This window comes from Miscanthus floridulus, chromosome 10 (assembly GCF_019320115.1).
Source record: "Miscanthus floridulus cultivar M001 chromosome 10, ASM1932011v1, whole genome shotgun sequence".
Lineage (NCBI taxonomy): Eukaryota > Viridiplantae > Streptophyta > Magnoliopsida > Poales > Poaceae > Miscanthus > Miscanthus floridulus.
Genome location: NC_089589.1, coordinates 74,121,800 through 74,141,181, shown reverse-complemented (window position 1 = coordinate 74,141,181; position 19,382 = coordinate 74,121,800). Strand labels below are relative to the sequence as shown.

The 19,382-nt window shown below is 44.8% G+C and overlaps 1 pseudogene; it reads left to right on the top strand.

Annotated features, from left to right (window-relative positions):
* The first annotated feature begins 5,654 nt into the window (after window positions 1-5,654).
* LOC136486757 (disease resistance protein Pik-2-like) lies at window positions 5,655-18,089 on the top strand (annotated as a pseudogene).
* Window positions 18,090-19,382: the final 1,293 nt, after the last annotated feature.

Below are 19,382 nucleotides of genomic sequence, written 5' to 3'. Positions count from 1 at the left end.
AAGAAAGTGTCATTGCTATGTGACAATGAGAGTGCAATCAAGTTAACCAACAACCCGGTTCAACATGCAAGAACAAAGCACATTGATGTCCGTCATCATTTCATAAGAGATCACCAACAAAAAAGGGACATTTGCATTGAGAGTGTGGGCACCGAAGATCAACTTGCCGATATATTCACCAAGCTATTAAATAGAAAAGGTTTTGCAAGCTTAGGAATGAATTGAACATATTGGATTTCTCAAATATGTGTTGATCCACCCCCCCCCCCCTCACTTATATGACATGTCTCTCCTTTGAGCAATCTAAGGTAAAGTTAATTGGCATGGCATACATTCTTGCTAAGGACATGTTTAATGCATCTAGTCATCTTTCACATTTAATAGGATCATTCATGAAAATCAAATGATTTTGATGTTTGTATGGTGCCACTATTGCCTCTATGCTTAATTTGGTCTAGTGGTAGCATATGACATGTTTGTGGGCTTGTAAACCTAGTGTTTGATCTAGAAAATGAGCTATAAGTGTTTAACTCAACATGGTACAAGATAACCCTTATTTGAAGGTGTGAAGAAGCTTGTCCTTGGATCAAACCGAGTTAAATATCTTTGGCAAGTGATCTAGATTGGACCAAATTTGGGAAAAATGATCCTCACCCCATTGATTGACATTGATAATCTCAACCTATTTAAAATTAAACCTTTGTGGTAATTAATGACAAAGGGGGAGAGAAACAAAGATATAAGTGATAGGGGGGGATTTGACATAGTGGGAGAGATATGACAAAGGAAGGGGATCAATTAAAATTTTAAGCACACAAGTAGGGGGAGCAAGCTAATGAACTTGTATGGTGCATTTGAATGTGCATTTCATATATTTGCTTGCATGGCACAAGTTTTTAATTTTCAATATCCATGCTTGTGTGGTATATGCTAGTTGTAGGATTGAATGATGAAATGAAAAACTAGCATGCATAGGTTAAGAAACTAGACTTATGTTCATTTTATGGAAACTAGACCCTGCTTCTAAAGTTGATCTCATGGGGTATTCTAGTTTTTGTGTATGTCTAGTTACTAATGGTGCTAAGGATGGTATATTGGTGCACTCTGATTGGTATCACTGCTTCAAAGGTCCATCTCTTATACCTTAGTATCATTTGGTAGACATTGACTCCTACATTTCCTATCTAAATATATGTGTAAGCTACAATCCAAACTCTTAGCACATATGTAGGGGGAGCAATTGCTACCATATGGGATTCATTAAACTTGTCCATATTCTTTTACACATGGTAAATATGCTTGGGCAAGCAATATGGATTCAAATGAATTTCAGTTTATATCTTTGTGAAAGGATTGTCATCAATTACCAAAAAGGGGGAGATTGAAAGCTCTAGTTTGGTTTTGGTGAATTGATGAAACCCTAAGTGCTAACCTAGTTTATCAAAGTGATTATGAGATAGGTGGCACATTCCAAGTGGTGAAGCAAATGAAGATCATGACATGATGATGGTGATGCCATGGTAATGATCAAATGCTTGGACTTGGAAGATCAACTTGACCGGCGTGTTTGGTCAGCCTGAATTTCATAGGACTAAGGAGCCAATAGCTCTATTTTATTGGGGGTTCTATTTAAAGGCGTGTGGCCAGCTCTAGCTCACTCTCTTGGCCATTTGCATTGAAATAGCAACCTTGTGAGCTTAGCCAAAGCCCTCCCACTCATTCCATCATTGATTTATCATCTTTGTGAGATTGGGAGAGAATCCGAGTGCATTGTTTGAGTGTTTACATCTAGAGGCACTTGGTGTTCGTGTTTCACTGTGGGATTTACTTGTTACTCTTGGTGGTTGCCGCCACCTAGACGGCTTGGAGCAGCGAGGATTGTCGAGCGGAGGTTGGTGATTGTCTCCGGCTCTGATTGTGGTGATTGTGAGGGATTCTTGACCTTTCTCCGACTGGAGAGCCAAAAGGTACACTAGTAAATTGCTTGTGGCTTGTGTGATCCTCATCTTATGTTGGTTGTGCGGCACCCTATTGAGGGTTTGGCATGTGATGCCAATTAGCACGTGAACCTCCAAGTGAGTGAATCGTCACAACGAGGACTAGCTTGCCGGCAAGCAAGTAAACCTCGGTAAAAAATCATTGTGTCATCATTTGATTCTGAGGTGATTGACCTTCATTGGTATTCATTCTTGTGATTGATTGGTTCATTTCTCGACTCGACGGTATAACCATCTTGCTCTCTCCCTTTACATTACCGCAAACTAGTTGTCAAGCTCTTTAGTGTAGCTAGTCATGAGAGCTTGTTAGTTTGGTTAGTGTGGCTCTTTAGTTAGCCTTTGAGAGCACTCTAAGGGACCATGATGCCTAAGAGGGGGTGAATTAGGCAACTTAAATGTCTAACTCTAAGCTATGGCCTCTAATTTCACCTAGTCAAAACCTATGCAAAAGATAAACTATATAAATGTGCAACTATGATTTTTCTAGGTGTGTTGCTAGTCTCTACCGCAAAAGAGTGATGCAACCTAGGTTCCAATCCTATCAACTAGCCTATCACTAAGCTAGGAAAGTAAAGCACAAACCAAGATTGCAATATAAATGCGGAAGCTAAAGAGTAAGGTAGAGATATGCAAACTCTCATCGATGACTCCGGTATTTTTACCGAGGTGTCGAGAAGCACGCAAGCTTCCTCCTAATCCTCGTTGGAGCCTATCGCAAGGAATCCCTCGCAAGGGCCAAGCTCCCTAGTCGGGTAACTCTGTGGATAGCCCCTGGGCCTTCCCCACGTGCAAGTGGGTCTCCGGTGTGCCTTCCGGCAAGCCTCTCCCTGGACCGCTCCCCAGCCATCTTCACTATCAAGCTTCCGGTCGAACCGCCGCAGGCCTTGTTCCCTTCGGTACACGGTGGTAGCCACACCACAAACACGGTTGGTGTGATCTCGTAAGACTACAAGGCCCCTCCGATGTACAACAATGGTGCACGCAAGCACCGAGTGGTAAGAGGTGTGTAAATCCTCACTAAACACTAGGCCTAAACCTAGAGTAAGCGCATAAGCGGTGGTCTAATCAACCTAAGCACTTCGCAAAGCACCTACGCTAATCACCTAATGAATCACTAAGTACTATGCAAGTGGAGATCAGTAAAATGGTGTATCAACATCCTTGATATGTTTCCTCGACTCTCATCTCAAATGGCTGGTTCGGGGGTCTATTTATAAGCTCCATAGAGAAAGTAGTCGTTGGGGGCGAAACCTAGCTTTTTGCTACTGACCGGACGCTACTGTTGTCCTGACCAGACACATACAGTCGTCCCGACCGTTGTGCATGCGCGTAGAGATCGGACGCACTGCCGAGTCTGGTCATCATCGACCGAACACGTCCGGTCGCATTTGTGCCGCTCTGGGACCTCTCTAGACTCAATCGGACACTACACTTTGTGTGTCCGGTCATCCAGTGCCGTTGTGTCCGGTCCTCACTGAGTTGCTGCCGCGACGATGAACAGTGAAGTCCATGCGTCCGATCACTGCTTCTCTCAGTGTTCGGTCATAGCTACTGACGCCTGTTGTTGCCGAGCAACTGATCGAACACGTCCGGTCCTCCTAGGGCCGCGTCCGGTCACCTCTGCCGAGCTCGTTTCTTCGCGATCTTACGTCCGGCTTGGTTCCCATCTTCGTGCTTGGACTTTGCTTGATATCTTAGGTCTTCTCTTGTGCTTCTTGGGTCTTGCTTATGGTGTTGATCATAGGGATCATCATGTCGCCTTCGTCCAAGTCACGTCTTGCACCCTATTGAAGTACAAAACAATTACTTGCAAATTCATTAGTTCGATTTGATTGTGTTGGTCACCAAACACCAAAATCCAAAGTAAATGGGTTTAGGGTCCATTTTCCTTACAATCTCCCCTATTTTTGATGATTGATGACAACACGACCAAAGCAAGCAAATAATAAAAATTTTGGAATTTAAAAACTATTTACTTGCTAGGATGCAATGCAAAGAGGCAAGGTTATATGATGCTAAAAGATACCACATGCAAACTATTTTTGGAAACTTATCTTGCCCTTACAAATGTCACCATGTGGCATTATAGATTTAAGCCTCCCCCTAACTCCATAATCCATTATCCTTTCTTTCTCGAACCGTTACTACTATTATGATCGAGCTTGCTTTTGGTCCAACAAATTCTCCCCCTTTGGAATCGAAACACCGAAAAGGAAGACATTAGTAGCATAAGGGAGGGTTAAACTTTGTGATCCTTTGTATGTGGAGTGGAATAGGTCACAAAATTTGACTCTCACATTACATAGACTAAGCTCCCCCTAAATATATGCATACATATGATGGATAATGTATTTTATGCATAATTAGGTAAATTAATGTTCAAAGGAGTTTAATCTATATAATGCATGGAGAAAAGTATGTGCCGGTCAAATAGTATTTTAGAGGCGGACACCCCCCATCTGCTCTGTTTCAAGGCTCTGTGTTAAACTGTTAATCAGATACAACAATCGGTTAAAAAACACACCGCCAAGCCTACTGTAAGTCCTATGGCATGACATACTACACGATCATGTCATACTAGCTAGATTCATAGGATAGGATATTTATGCATGTGGTTTCCAATCAACTCCTGCAACTTAATGCACATCATTAACTAATATGTGCTTGAAAAATAGGAGTTATGCACTAGGGCTTGCCTAGGTAACTCATCCTTATGCTTATGTTAATGTCGGTATTCTTCAATCTTCGGGACATTATCCAACCATCTCCATCTTTTGGACTTGAACACTATTACACCGTCTTGTGGATTGACCTCGTAGTCCATCAAGTGGCCCATCAACCACCATTGTACCTAATGATATGCATGAATGCAATGCATACTTAAGTGAAACAATCACAACAAAGATGTTTACAAAACGCGAAAAGACAAAGCAACACATCATCGGGTGAACTAGGGTAACTAATCATTCTTACGTCCACTCTCATACTCTCTCATCGAGACTTCACAACAAGTTAAAGTGTGGCATAAGTGTTGGTAGTTAATAACAATCATAACACAAATTATCAAACTAGCCATATTCACATTTTAACATACAAGTGCAGGGCAAAGCAACATGTTAAGCATATAACCACTACAAAATAGAGATGAGTAACACTTCACTTAGTTCACATATGGCACAAACAACATCGAAAACATGTTGCAAACATAAGGTGAAGCTTATACTAAAGCTAATTAATTAATTATTAAGCAACTATATTTCGTAAATCAGAATCTAGATCCAAAATGTTTGTGTAAGAATCTGAGACCTTGTTTAGTTCCACCCCAAATTCTCAAAAAGTGCTACAGTACCTATCACATCGAATGTTTGCGGCTCATGCATGGAGCATTAAATGTGGACGAAAAAAAAACTAATTGCACAGTTTGGTGGGAAATTGCGAGACGAACGTTTTGAGTCTAATTAGTCCATGATTGAACACTAATTGCCAAATAAAAACGAAAGTGCTACCGTAGCCCCAAATTCCAACTTCCTGAAACTAAACACGCGCTGAATATCTACCAAACATATTTCCAGAGTGCGCAGAATATTTAGAAAAAGATTTTTTATTGAAATGACTCTGAGGATTTTTAGAGAGCGAGAGATGATGTGGAGTCAGTCGATGCGTAGTTCACTGTTCATGCCGTTGACGGGTGAGTCAAGTCGTCCCCCTCCCCCTGTTCTCCCCTGCTGCGGCATCGTTCCTGGCGCAAATCACCTCCCAATCACGGCGTATCGGCGTCCACCGCGTTCGCATTCCCGGCGCGGCCCCCACGCGTTCCCAGTCCGTGTGGCCGACGCAGTCAACGTCGTCTCCCATGCCATGTCCGATCTCAAGGTACATCGCTGCTGCTTGCATCCAAATTTTTTTTTTTGGTCGTATAGTTTTGGATTAGATGCTCACGGACGGATCTGGATTATACATGTCTCCTCTCGTGCTGAACAAAGAATCCTTGTTCTCTTCTCCCTCCTATCAGTCTGTGGAGGACAGATTAGTCAATACGGGACCAGCTAGTCAAATCACCCCTGAACTCGGCCACAAACCATTGCTGTGCTTGCAAATTGGCGGCCACCGCGCACGTCGCCATCCGGCATCCATAGGCCGATCTCAAGCTCGGCACAACGGCTCCTGGAGGACCCTAGCAGGCCCTCTTCTCCGTACTGTTCTGTGGGCCGCAGCCAGTAGTAGATGCACTTTGTGTGCTCGACAGAATTACCTAGTGGAAGACTGTGTGCTCTGTTTGGTTGATTTCGCGCCCGCTTGCTTTGCACGTGCAGTCCCTGTCTCTGGTGCCCCAGCACAACTGCAGCATTTGCACCTCGCTAGCATCACTAAACCCTGCTACTGCAGGGTTGCTGCTCCTTCACTGCACTCTCAGCCTGTTCGTTTGGCTGGGCTGGTTCGTTGCTGGTTCGTGAAGAAGTACTGCTGGCTGGTTTGTGTGAGAGAAAAATACTGTTCCGGCTGGAAATTTATGATCGTTTACGATCGTTTCACCCCAGCCGAACAGGCTCTGTCTGCGCCCCTGAGTTTGGATTTGTTGTTTCCTCTGAAATTACAAATCATACCCAACCAAAATCCAGCACTGCCCACTGTAGTTTTTGATGGGCAGGTAATCAACTGGACCAGTGGCGGACCTAGGATTTTAGAGTAGGGTATGTCCATGGCAAGAAAATATTTGGATGAACGACATAAAAAGTTCACCTCTGGATTTGACAGAACATAGCAAAGGCAAAAGAGATTTGAATTTTGATTACCTCTGGACGAAGAAATCAAATCGAGGTCGGACAGTCGCACTTCGGAGCAGAGAACTGGAGCAGTCGGGCTCGCCGGCTCCTGCGGCTCGGGTTGCGCCGAGCGAGCAGCTCTAGAGCTCTGCAGCTACCGGGGGGGAGGGGGGCGCCGGCGCCGCGGCGCGATTCCGCGTCCGTCGAACGGTCCAAGCTGCTGGCTGCCCTACCCCTACGGCAGCCTGATGGGTTTGGGGAGTGGGGAATTGGGGATTTGGGAGTGGGAAGGCCAGATGGGCCATTGGGCCGTCCGGCTAGGTGTGGCCTGTGGGCTGCTTTCAGTTAGATGCGAATTACAGCGAGAAAATAGTGAAGAATCGTAATTTTGAGACCTTAACTATATTGTACATGTATATACCTCCAAGAACTACTAAATTTTTTCTTAAAAATGTTGGGTATGCCCGGGAATACCCGGGTACAACTGTAGGTCCGCCCATGAACTGGACTCTGTTGGGCCTTCGCCATCTCAGTGACTGTGTGGTTCACTTTTTTTTTCTCGAACACATAGGAGAGCTGTGTATCATTATATTAAGAAGATGAAAAGGGTTTTTAACCCTGTACACCAAACAGCCAGACACACACCCCAAAAACTTTTACATGCTCGCCACTAACACAAAACACTATAGGTGAGCTCAACCATCCATCAATTGTCTTTTGGCTCAAGGGCAAGGTCACAAGGAGATAGAGACCCCTCGAGCCAGCCAAACACCAAAGGTGTAACTCATCCATAAAGAACACAAGACCTCATTGAAGCTTGGCAAAATCCCAAAAAAACACAGCCATTGCGGTGATCCCAGATTGCCCATGCTCCTAAGATGATGATGGAATTTGGCCCTTTTCAAACTAGACCACTCAATCTATCATTTGTTGTTGCGCATCAATTATCAAAGGAAATCTCATTGGGCTGGGAGGTTAAGGCTTGCAAACTCACTTGCTTCAGGAGACCACACTTTTTGATCCATAAATACAGCAGGGGAAGCCCCCACTGTTGGTATATAAATTCAAATAAAATAAACTGTACAGAGAGAAAGGGAGATAGCAAAGGGAAAGGACTACAGTCTACAGGCTGTACAACTGTACAGAAAGAGAGGGAAAGAAGAGAACAGCAGGAGGGAGTCAAGCAAGTGTGAAAACAGCAGGAAAGGACTACAGTCTACAGTCTACAGCCTTGGAGTCCTAAAGAGGACAGAAAGGTGCTTGCCGAGTGAAAACACATGAAACAAGCAAGTGGTCAATTGTTTCTTCCTCCTGATCACATAACTGGCAACGTTCATGAGGTAACCCCCTTGTAGCAAGATGATCTGCAGTCCACCACCTATAATCGGTGACCAACCACATGAAGAATTTGCATTTGCCAGAAGCCCAACTTTTCCAAATAAGTGGGGAGTCTTCGACCTCGGGCTGCAGCTCCACCTCTAAGAGGTCCCATAAATCAAGAAATTTAGCAATGATCATAACAGTGACTGCACCTTGGAATCCAACTCATTTCAGCCAAAGCATCTCAAACTGTTCTTTGCTTTGTTTACCTTTAAGAAAACAGTCCAAACAAGTCAGGGAGATACACACTGACCATGCGGCCAATTATTAGTCCAAAAAGGGTGTTCTTTCCATTCCCAACTTCTGAGATGATGGCCAATGAGAAGAAAGCCCTAACTGAAGAATCAACCTGTATGGGGAAGGCTGCCCAAGGTCGATCAGGCTCAGTTTTTTTCAACCAGATCCAACTCATTTGAAGGGCCCAACCCAAGTGTTCGGTTCACAGCAAACTAATTCACAAGTAGATCTTAATCAGTAACACGTTTTCACTTTGTTTAAGTGGTGAGTATGTGCTTATCTACCACCAAGTTGCCCTTCTAAAAAGTTTGTTTTGATCTTTCTTCCTCATGCATACCTGTTGTCTTGCACTTAAGCGATCATTTTGCCCCCACATTACAAAATATGCCAATCAATCTGTTTCTATTCTATTAATGTAAAATTTGCTTTTTGAAGCAGATGTAGATGATAACGTTATTAGCATCAGTGCAGATCTGTTTATCTGCGAGGGACATCCTTTACACGAGGTACAGGTAAACTCTTTTTTTTTTCGAATCGGACTCTTGCGGAGTCTTGTTAAACGAAGTCCATTTTAGCTTTTTTATAGCTGACTAACAGCTCCATCCGTAGGTGCTCAGACAATTCCTAGCTAGCTATTATCACTAAGGAGTGAATCAGAGACTGTAAGAGCAATGGCAGACCTTGTGGTTGGCTTGGCCAAGACAGTGGTGGAGGGGGCCCTGACCAAGGCTCAGTCAGCGATTGAGGAGGAGGCAAAATTGCAGCAAAGTGTGCAGCACAACCTTGTATTCATTGCTGGTGAGTTTGAGATGATGCACTCCTTCCTCAACGTTGCCAATGAGGAGCGTGTCAAGAACAACGTTGTGAGGACCTGGGCGAGGCAGGTTCGCGATCTGGCATATGATGTGGAGGACTACATAGAGTTTGTCATCCACCTGGACAACAAGCCAAGGTGGTGGCGCCGCATGCTTCCACTTTGCCTGGCAGCATCAGCATTGCCCTTAGATGAGGCGGTAACTGAGATAGAGCGGCTCAAGGTTAGGGTTGAGGATGTGAGTCGAAGGAACTCACACTATAGCCTCATCAGCGACTCTGGATCCAAGCCCATCATGCAGCAACAGACGGCACCCAACGCAGCTTTTGGCCCAATGGCACTTGACATGCTGGTTGAGGCGAGGGACACCGCAAAAAAACAGCAAGGCTTAGGGGACCTCACCCAGCTACTCACAAAGGAACAAGCTGACCTTGGGGTAATCTCAGTTTGGGGAACAGGTAGTGAACTTGGTACAACATCAATCATCAGAAAGGCCTACCAGGATCCAGAACTCTGTCGAAAATTTGAATGCCGCGGCTGGGTGAAGCTTACACATCCTTTCAATCCCCACGAGTTCCTCCGTAGTATGGTGACTCAGTTCTACACAAACAGTTGCCTGCAAAAAGGAATCGTTATAAATGTGAATGAACTGAAGAGGATTGAGGTAATGGCGACAATGGAAGGTGGACTCATTGAGCCATTTATGGACAAAGTAAATGAGAACAGATACCTAGTTGTCCTGGAAAATGTGTCCACAATTGGAGATTGGGACACCATCAGGACGTACCTGCCAGACAGGATGAATGGCAGTTGGGTCATTGTATCCACACAGCAGTGTGAAATTGCAAGCTTGTGCATTGGGCGTTCATACCAAGTATCGGAGCTGAAGCAGTACTCTGCACAGCACTCTATATGTGTCTTTTTGAAGGAGGTAAACCTTTAACATCATCAGTTAACTGCAAGAATGTTAGTGTTTAAGGTTAAACTATTTCAGTTGGAAGGGATGAAGTTTATCATTAATATTGCTTATCTGTTTTTATCACGACTTCCTCCATCCCAAAAAGAGTGCAAATCTAGATTTGAATTAAGAGTTTCACTAAGTTTATATAAAATAGTATCAACATTTTTGTCTCCAGATGGGTTTACTATGAAAATATATTACATGATTAATCTAATGATACTTATTTGGTATCATAAATCTTAGTTTCTTGTATATAGATTTGGTCAAACTGATTGTATAACAACTCGAAAAGCACTCTTTTGAGGACGGAGTATTCATTTGCTGCTCATCGGTTCCATATCTTGCAAGCGAAATAGTATGGTAGAAGCATCTCATCTTAACTACATATTGTAATCTTTTGGGAAAAAGAAAAACTTTAGAACTTGCACATATGCTTTCAACCTTAGATTTCCCCTCCTAAAGTATCCCATTAATATGTAGGACTTCAGCACAGAAACATCGTTGCTGCTCTTTTCCTGTTGCATCTCTCTGCAAATCCCCTTCTCTTGGTTTTTAACTCTATTATATAGTTCTGTACCTATTTTTTGTTTCAGAGTTTGCAAGGTGATGGTGATAAAAGCATGGAATCTGATAGAGTGGTAGACAACAGCAATGAAATATCAATGGAGGATGAAGCAACCCATGGTACTGGCTTTCTGCCCTACTACAGAATTCCAACATCTAAATGGAAGGCTGCCTGTGATTGGGTGGAGAATTTTCACCTTGTTGAACGCAAGTCAGAAATGAACCAACTTGGTAACTATATTGCTAAGGCACGTCTCAATGGTTTGCAAGTGCTGTCTGTGTGGGGGATAGCTGGTGTTGGGAAATCAGCCCTGGTTAGGAACATGTACTATGACAGAATTCATCGAAATGACTCATTATTTGACAGGTATGGTTGGGTCGATGTAACCCACCCATTCAATTTAAGGGACTTCTCCCGGAGTTTGCTTTTGGATTTTCATTCACAGCCTGTTCAAGCCATGGGAATTAAAGACCCTACTCAAGAGTGTCATAAGATTCTAAAAGATAACCGGTGTCTTGTTATTATTGATGATCTGGAGTCCATGGAAGAATGGGACTTACTACAGGCTGCCTTGGTGTCTAGACCTTCTAGTCGTATTATCATTGTCATTACAACTGAAGCAAGCATCGCCGCACATTGTGCAGATAATGAAGGGGTCATATTTAATGTCAAAGGTCTAGAAGACAAAGCAGCCCTCGAGCTCTTCAAAAAGCAGGAAAGCAGGTATGCTTATTCAGAAAAAGTGAAGGGGCCTGTTGCTATACTTGGCCATGCAGCACGAGGCACGACGGCATGACACGAAGCACGAAAAAAAGCCCGACACGAACCCGGCACGGACCGATGAAACTCGGGCCCGGGCTGGCCCGGCCCGCTGCTCAGGCCGTGCTTGGGCTGACCCCCAAGCCCGTGGGCCAGCACGGCCCGGCACGAGAAATGGAGGGAGGCTCGACAGCGGCCCGAGGCAGCCAGCCCCCCCCCCCAACGGCTACCTGCCACCGCCAGCCCAACGGCCATTTTGGCCCATCATTAGCCCACACTCGACCCCTCCCTTCATATATAAGGGACACGCCGCGGCCGTCGGCCGCCCCCTCTCCTCACCTAACCATAATCGGCTAATCTATTCGACTCCACCCGCCGCGCAGCGCCCACACCGCTCTCGTCTTCGCCGCGCCGCCGTCTCCTCGGCATCCGACCTCATCGACTCCGGTGACCTTGATCTGCCTTCCGTCGTCGGCCAGCCTTTCCCTTCTCCTCCTTGATCTCCTTCCTCTCCCCCTCTCCCTTCCCCTCTTGGTGATATGTGAGTTCATGTTCCTGTCAGTGTCATCCCTCCTCCGCCGCTCGTCGTCCTTGCTAACGGTCTGTCGTCTTCTCTACGGGGGTCGTCGTCTTCTCCGGCACCGGGCTCCGGTTGCGCAGGTAAACCCTAACCCTAACCCTAGCATCTTCTTTCTTGATCTAATTCTGTCATCTGATGTGTTTCTTGATCTGCAGGTCGGTAGCCGATGCTTCCTCTTCTATCTACAGCGTAGAGCGAGCTCAGCGGCCACCCACACCGTCGAGGAACAGGGCCGGAGCTGGTCACTGCCATGGCGGATGACGATGCCGTCCTACCGGGCATGGCCCTCGAGGGCGAGGACGACGACGACCTCCGAGAGGACGCAGCTGCCTTGTTCGGTGTCGATCTCGGAGCCTAGCCAGGCTCCAATCGATCTGGACGACGGCGGTGGTGAAGGGGCGACGACGGCTGGGACTGGCTCCAACACCAACAGCTCTGCTCCATCTGTTTCTGGTAATGCAACTAGAGTTGGTAAGCGCAAATCTCCTGTCTGGGCTGACTTTGATGAGATCTATGAGGATGTGAACGGCAGTAGAATTTGCACTAAAGCTGTTTGTAAAATGTGTAAGGCTACTTTGTCTGCTAGATCTGTTTCTGGAACTGGGCACTTGAAGAGGCACCAGAAATCATGTATGGAAAAAACTTAATCGACGTGCTGCTGTTCAGTCTAGGCTTGCGCTTAATCCTGATGGTTTGCGCAACTAGGGACTATAAACCTAATGTAGCTAGACAGGAGCTGTGTCGCTTGATTGCTAGGCTTGATCTTCCCTCTGATAGCTGTTGTGTATCCGATGAAACTAAAATTTCTTAAATACTGGGAAAATATACCTCTGTTGTATTCATTTGCTTTCATTCTTGATCCAAGAGCTAAGATGATTAATGTCCTGGTAATTCTAAAAGAAAACCTTGGTGTTGATTACAGTTCATATTATGCTTCTGTTAAAACTGAACTTTATAAGTTGTTTGCCAAGTATGACAGCAAGTTTGGTGCAGCTAAGAATAGAAGGGATGCACATCATGCAGGCCAAACTAGTAAGAGAAAACAGGCCTGGGGAAGAATATTTGGAGGCCCTGGAGCCTCTGGTGTTATTGGTCCATCTCCTACCCCAACTTCATCTGCTGCATCTGTTGGTTGTGAGCTCACAGTTTACCTGGACAGTGACAATGTCACTGCATATGAAATGCTTCTCTGGTGGCAGTGACCATAAACTAACATTTCCTGTTTTATCTATAATAGCAAAAGATATAATGTATGTTTCAGTGTCTACTGTGTCTTCAGAATCATGCTTCAGCTTGACATGAAGGATACTTGAAGAGCGGCGCCGACGCTTGTTGCCAGAACATATGGAGATGCTTGCTTGCCATTAAGGATTGGGAGTTGGGAGAACGAAGACTGCAGCATTCAACAGACAACCAAGAGTTGGCAAGCTACTTCGAGCATCAATATCTTGATGAAGAAATTCAGAGTGCATCTAGGGGCTCCTTCGGCTGGTACATCAGTGGCTTCTGCATCTACTTCTGCTGGTACTTAGTGTTCTCTGTTCTGAGAGAGTTGAGAGATGAGAGTGAGTTGAGAACTTGAGATTGAGAGGAGAGATGAGAGTTGAGATGAAACTGAGAGTGATATTTGTATCTGAACTTTGAACTTATCATTATAAGAGCTGTGCTGCACTCTTTTTTCCTTTCTAGGGTTTCTTACAAGGGTGAGTTTTACCTAGAAAGGTTTTTAATGAGGCAGCATTGCACACAGCTCAATTATCTTTTTAAGTCTTGTTTGTGCATTGTTATTTTGTGATTATGAGTTGTGAATTTGTTAAGATACTTCATACTTGTGAGTTTTGACTAGTCACTGGTCAATGGTCTAGTTGTTAATTGTTATCTTTGAATCCGGTCTAGTTGTGAACTTGTGATTGTGAATCTGTGATCTCTTATCCTTTATGTTTTCTGTGAAATTTGATTCCAAATTTGAAAACTGAAGTTAGAGCTGAATTTGCTGATGTGTTTACAGAATTGTGGGACTGTGGGCTAGGCACGGCCCGATATTTTCGCCGGGCTGGTCGGGCTGGCACGGCCCGAAAATCAGCCCGCAGGCCCGTGCTTGGGCCGAATGCCAGGCACGAGGCCCGTGCTGGCACTGGCCCGCAGGCACGACGTGCCGTGCCGGCCCGAGAAGTTGCGGGCCGTGCCTGACCCGTGCCCGGGCCGGGGCGTGCCGGGCCGGCCCGATGGCCATATATAGGTTGTTGCCTAGTGATTGAAGCAGCCTCTCACCATTTCTCCAATTTGCCCTAAAATCTCAAATTTATAAAAAAGTTGCATGGCAGACTCTGCATGGTCAGAGCTGTCAATGTTAAATTTTGGCCAATATTACATTTATAGATGTTAATATTAGCTTTAGATATTGTATTCCTATGTTTGTTGGTGGCATTATTCCCATAAGAGAAATATGGCTAATATGTCTTTTTATCAGCAATTCAGGATCAATATGTATACATGGAATTCATCTAAAATGACATTTACATGGAACATAAAATATTTTAAGGGCAGATGATATATTTTTATGGTAATAGGGAGCAAATGATATATTTTTATGGAAAATTCTACCGTTGTATTACATTTTTGCCAGACACCAAAAAAAAAAGTTTTTGTTAAAGCAAGGCGCTAATAGTAAAGTAATAATATCTTTGTGCTTTCCTTCGACTTCATTTTGCATTTGCAGTTAAGACAATTATGAATGAACATTTTTGTTTCATCTTGCAACCTGTTCGTATCTCCTAAGTGTGGTGGAGAGGTTGCTTTGTATGGGAGTCTCTCCCTTTTTTTCTCTCTAATTTATAAAGATACATAGCTCTCCTGCGTGTTCGAGAAAAAAAATTAATGAACAATTTCAGTTATGTATATTTCCATTGTTCTGTTATATTTTAGGGCCTGTTTGGATGCTGCCTCCCATGCAGCTTTGCACCCAGGCAATCTAGACTGCAGGCAGACGAAATCGTGTGCCTGGCTGATTTTCAGGGTGCTAAGCAAACAGGCCCTTAATGCATATATCAAGTTGCAGTATGAAGTGTATGTTCACCATGTGCATACATTTTGTGAATGAAACAGCTAATGCATTTTGCTTAGCATGCTGATCGAGTTCGGAACGAGGATAAGTAAGAAGATTAGGGGTAGCACCCAATTGAAGAAAAAGCTTGTCCACACGGTTGAGATTGTTTGGAATGTGCACACGGAGACATCCAGATTTGCATTGCACCGGTGAGTAGTGGAATCCTAAGTCAGAGATAGACCGTGAGAGAGACAGATGGAAGACCGAAGTTGAATTGGGTTAGACGGCAAAAAAGGCTACTTGAAGGATGGATGGAATATCCAAAGACTTAGCCTTAGAGAGGAGTGCTTGGAAGTACCAGTATCAAGTGCCTGAACCTTGAGCTGCCTTCTGTTGGGTTTCAACTCTAGCCTACCCCAACTTGTTGGGACTTAGAATTCTTTGTTGTTGTTGTTGTTGTGTTGTAAGCAAAAACCATATTCTCCTATAAAGGACTCCAAAGAGGAAGAGCTACAAGAACTTATTTTGAAGTGCGGTGGTTCTTTCCCAAAGTGTGATAGTTGCTTAGCCATTTTTTTGGCACCCCAAAACAGTCACATGGATGAATAGATGCGAGTTCTATGAATCTCAATCTTATGCAAGAACTGGAGAGCAGCCCAGCGTTTGCTTGCCCGCGCGCCACTCTTTGGTTGGCTGCACTCCTACTACTTCGAACTGCCCGGATTTCCTCAAGCCATGTATCTTCTATCTGTCAATTTTTTCCTCGAGATCACAGCACCGAGAAGGCGTTGGTGAGACGGTGGATTGCAGAGGGCTATGCCAGGGACACTGACAAAATGGTTTGCGGAGGAGAGAGGGGAGCAGTTCTTCTGTGGGCTCCTCGATCTGAGCATAATAATGCAGAAACCACATTCAGTCACCACCGCATTCAGCGACAGAAGAATGACCTTGTGACAAGTCAACAGTTTTGTCCGAGAGTATATCATATCACGTCAAATGGAAGAGAACCTTGTCTTCGAACTGGGAGGCAGTTGCACCCTAACCTCTCAACGCACAGGGCGTCACCTCATCATACTGGAAAGCTGGGACAGAGACATAATTGTGTTTGAGAGCATTGACTTCTCACGGCTACGGTCTTTGACAGTGTTTGGAGAATGGAGGTCATTCTTCATCTCTGATAGGATGAGGTTACTTCGGGTTCTGGATCTTGAGGATGCATCCGGTTTAAAAGATGAAGATCTCAGACAAATGATGAAGCTGCTTTGTCGCCTCAAGTATCTTTCCCTACGAAGATGCACTGAGATCTGTAGGCTGCCGAATTCATTGGGTTGTTTGAGGCAGCTTGAGACTCTGGATGTCAGACATACATCCATAGCAACCATGCCAACAACCATCACCAAGCTAAAGAAACTGCAGTACCTTCGTGCTAGTACCACCAAACCAACTGAGGAACAACCAATACCCGATGCTGCTGGTACAACCAAACCAACAAAGAAACAACCAACCCCACATACACTACCGGAAACAGTAAATATGCCGAGTGTTTACCTATTTGCCGAGTGCAATTAATCGGGCACTCGGCAAACAGCTAATTTACCAGAGTGTATGACGTCAGACACTCGGCATACATATTACACTTGGTAAAAAACAACATTTGCCGAGTAAATCTTTGCCGAGTGTCTCACCGTTGACACTCGGCAAAAAGTAAATCTTTGCCGAGTGTCTCACCAGTTGACACTCGGCAAACGTGCCATGACCGTTTCCCCTCCGTCACGTACTTTTTTTCGCCGAGTGCCGTTTTCAGCTCTCGGCAAAGTCTTTGCCGAGTGCCCGACGGAAAACACTCGGCAAAGCTACTGTTTGCCTGTATTGTAGATGCCATGTGCTCTTTGTCGAGTGTTACACTCGGCAAATCATTTGCCGAGTGTTTTGTGGCCTTTGCCGAGTGCCTGTGGCACACGGCAAACCTACTGTTCCCGGGGTATATACCTCTGTATCATGGACATCATCTTTGTTCAGCAGACGTCGACAACTAGAGGGTGTTGAGGTTCCTACTGGGATAGAGAGAATGACTGCATTGCTCACCATTGGTGTTGCTAATGTCGATTCTGCTTGGGGGAGGGCCATCTTGAAAGAGTTCAGGAAGCTCACCCAATTGCGCAAGCTTGGAGTGTCTGGAATCAGTAAGAACAAAAGCAAAGATTTCTGTGTGGCCATCTCAAGTCATGCGCATTTAGAATCCTTATCAGTTAGGCTCGAGAAGGACAATCAGGACTGCTTGTATGTCACCCCAGATGGCTATCTTCCCCCCCAGAACCTACAGAGCTTTAAATTGTATGGCCTTGCAGACAAGTTTCCAGAGTGGATCAATCAGCTTGACAATCTCAGGAAGTTAGTTTTGGAGATGACTATATTAACCGAAGATACTATCAGTGGACTCAGGGATCTTAAAGTATCTATTCTACGTCTCATTGCCAAGCAGCTTCCTGATGGTAAGCTCAATTTTTGTGTCATGTTGCATGGACAGCAATTACGCTGCTATGAAACAGTGAAGGTACTCGAGATTTCTTGCAGCTCCAGCTTAGATGTGACTTTTGGATCACAAGCACTGCACAATCTTGAGCTGTTGAAAGTTTCCTGCTGTAGTGGTTCAGGGTCGGTAATGAAGTTCTCTGGGCTAGAAAAACTGTCTGAATATGAACTCAAGGAAGTCCAGATTAAGGGTTCCCATGATGACAAACTCAAAAAAGATGTGGAGGAACAACTTGCCAGGCATCAAAAGAAACCTGTTTTGAAGATGGAATAAGTACTTTCGTCCACTGGGGATTGTGAGCTCTAGAATGTCAGTTTCCTGTCATAATGTTATCAAGAATTAGTGATGGGTGCAATGTTATCAGGACGGCTGGTTGAGCCTGGTCGCCTGGGGACCGTCCAGGACATCCAGGACGATTACTCGTCGTCCAGGACGATTAATTGACCCTGGACGAGTCCCCCTGGTCGTCCCGATCGTCCCCTACATATGGGGACTGATTTATACCATATATATATTATATAGTTTTGCTAGGGCCTTCTCAACCAGAGATGAAACATCTGGAGCAGCTGAGGATGTTGAACCAGCAGCCGTTGAGCCTGATGCAACTTTAGAGGCTGGAGCAGAACCAACTTCTCCTTGAACATCGGCCTCAGGCATGTACACTTCCACCTGCGCACCCGCTGGATCTGCAGACCTGTGCGCCTACAGCAGCAGCAGCCACAAGAGAGGGAGGGCAGCTGGAAGGGAGGGTGGAGCAGCTGGGAACCGGAAGGGAGAAGAGGAGGAGAGGGAGCTGCAGCAATGGAGGCAGCTGCTGCAGCTGGACGGGAGAGGTGAGAAGAGTGCGTGTGTTCTGCTGACTTCTGAGTGAGTGAGAGGCTGAGGGAGTGGGCAAAATATTCAGTGCAAACCACATCTTCGGTGCAATCGTGAAAACCCTTTGCAAAATCATACTTAGGAGTTTTCAAAAAAATTGAAATTATGCTCACCAATAGTACATCTGTAGATGTGCACTGTCACAAAATTTTAGATTCAAACTCGTTTTGCAAAAAATCATATGAAAATAACAAATTTCATTTGCAAATGCACTAGAGGACAAAATTTTCATGTGATATGCAAATGAAATTTGTTATTTTCGTATGAATTTTTGCAAAACGAGTTTGAATCTAAAATTTTGTGACAGTGCTCATCTACAGATGCACTGTTGGTGTGCATAGTTTCAATTTTTTTGAAAACTCCTAAGTATGGTTTTGCAAAGGGTTTTCACGATTCCACCGAAGATGTGGTTTGCACTGAATATTTTACCGAGGGTGTGAGGGGTAAGAAAAAAGAGAAACCCTAATGGGCTTAGGCCAAAACATAAGACAGCTAGCTAGGCCCAACTCTGAGATGCAGCCTACTCTCTGGCTGGACGACCACACAGCCTGGACGGACGATTAATCGCGACTGGACGACGACTAAACGGACAACCAGGTTTTTGGACGGTCTGGCCGAGTCGGAGGCCCTGGTCGAGTAGCTAAGACCGTCCAGGACGATTAGTCGTGACTAATCGCGATTAATCGGACGTCCTGATAACATTGGACTGGTGCTATTGGCTTCCTCTTATTTCTTCACTGCTGCTCTATCCAGTCTGACTGATTAGAAAGATTGATTATGCAACCATGCATCGTGCCAATAATAAACTATGAAACCTGAAAGCTTCCTTCTTGGCCGCATAATGATCAGTCTATTTTTCTTGTACATGTGG